Genomic DNA, 2285 nt, shown 5'->3' on the forward strand with positions numbered 1-2285 from the left:
CACACTACCAGCTCCTAATTCAGGACATTTATATATCCCTGTGCTACATGTTACCGTTCAGTTTTCATTCAATCATGATGCCAGTATCCTCCCCAGACATTTGAAGCTGACCCTTTTCTTTGTCTGCACTCATTTGGTGAAGTTACGGGAACTGCTGTAAAGTTCCTGACATGCACACCTCGTATCATAATCTTCCCTGCTTCCCTCAACCACTGCTGTATTTCCTCACTTTCTTTACTGCTCATCCTGGTCAATTTCTCATTATCCTCTTACTTCTTCCTAACGGTACAGTAGAGTATTGGCTGGAGGCTTTAACTCTTCCACGTTATTTATTTATATTTAATAACGCCTGCTTAAGCCCTCTTTGCCACGTTACCTAGGGTTTCAGGAATGCTAAGCAAACACTATAGACCAGCTGTGCTCTCTGTCTATCCTTCCATTTCTGATTTTTATTCCTATTTTTTTTTTAAAGACAGGGTTTCTCTGTGTAATAGCCCTAGTAGTACTGGAACCTGGAACATGCTTTGCAGAAACAGGTTGGCTTCGAACTCACAGAGATCTGCCTGCCTCAGCTTCCCAAATGCTGTGATTTGTGCCATAAATGCTGGGCTCCATTTCTGATTCTTAAGAGTAGTTTGGGAGAATATAAAAGGGAGGTGCATCTCTGTGAGTTCGAGGTCAGCCTGCTCTACAATAGCTAGTTCAAGGACAGCTAGAAGTGCTAAATAAAGAAACCTTGTCAAAAAAAAAAAAGGTCTAGATAGCTGGGTGGTGGCTGTAGCTGTACACACTTTGGTCCCTCCCATCTGTCTGGAGACAGGGGTACATGGATTTCTTTGTGTTCCAGTCCTGCATGGAAAACAGAGTGAGTTCCAGGAGAGGCTTCAAAGCTTCAGAGAAACCCTATCTCAAAAACCAAAAAAAAAAAAAAAATACCTCTAGTTATCTCTGTTATAGAGTTCCTTATGCCTGCCATACACTAGACATTACTGTACAAGTTAGGATTCCTCTGACTCCCAGGGGATGTGCTTGCTTGCCTAAGTTAGGCTCTCCCCCTGAGTACCACGGGATGGGCATGCCTAGCCTAGTTAGAAGTTCCTCTGACTCCCAAGGCATGGGTGTGAATACCAGAGGTAGCATTTCTACTGACTCCACAGGATGGGAGTGGCAACAGGCAATAGGCTTACCTCTGACTTCATCGTTTGGGAGTGGCTATTAGAGTTAGGCTTTCCTCTTCCTCAATAGGATGGGAGAGGCTACCAGAGATAGATTTTCCTCTGATACCCAGGGGAAGGGGGTGGCTCCCAGAGTTAGGCTTTTCTCTGACTCTCACAGGATGGGAGTAGCTAACCAAAGCATCTGGGTATCTTCTGCAGGTGACTCTTCCTCTGACCACCCTGAGATGGGCATGGCTATCTTAATCCTGAATGTATCTCTTTCTTTTGGTTCCTGAGACCTTCTACCAGCCCTTGTTGGGCAGGACAAACCAATCCAGTGCCTTTACCGTGTTTTTCCTACGTTTGGGTTTTAAGCACTAACTCAGGCATTTAAGCTTAAGTAGAGAGCCAGGCAGTGATGCCTCAAGCCTTTAAGCCTACCACTTGGGAGGCAGGGGCAAGCATAACTCTGTGAGTTCGTATCTAGCCTGGTCTACAAGAGCTAGTTCGAGGACAGCCTCCAAAGCTACAGAGAAACTCTGTCTCCTAAGGGGAAAAAAGGAGAAAGTTCAGAGCTCACAGGAGTTGATTGTTCATTCCACTGATCATTAACTACGGATTTTCGTAGTGATGAAGTCAGATAGACTTCCTTTGCTTCTGTACTCTACAACGGGGCACTTTAGAGTCCAGGGCCAGGACAGCTCAAGGTGGACATGAATTCAGTTCAAGGTTTTTGCCTTACCATTTAGAAATCAAAGGCTGGCTTTAATTGTGAACTATGAAACCACCATTTTCAGAAGCAGTTACCTTCTAAGAGCAGGGATCCCAGTTTCCTCCCAGAAACATACAAAACTACAAGTCACCTCATATTTTCCCAGGGCAAGCCTAAGTGAGAGCTAGCACAGCTCCTGTGATTATTCCAGACATAATTCCCCTTGGTACACATTCAGGGTCCTTACCTTGACTGCAGACCTCTCTGAGACCTCGCTGGCAACAGGGCCTGGGCAGCAGGGCCTGAGCAGCAGAGGCAGCTTCCGTGCAGGGGCACGAAGACCCAGCTCCTCCCCTCCTCACAGGAAGTGAGGGTAAACCATATCCGGTCAGGGGCGGGCTCTGAAGAGTGACAGC

The sequence above is a fragment of the Alexandromys fortis genome, unplaced genomic scaffold, assembly GCF_014885135.2.
Source record: "Alexandromys fortis isolate MF-2015 unplaced genomic scaffold, M_Fortis_MF-2015_v1.1 scaffold_567, whole genome shotgun sequence".
Lineage (NCBI taxonomy): Eukaryota > Metazoa > Chordata > Mammalia > Rodentia > Cricetidae > Alexandromys > Alexandromys fortis.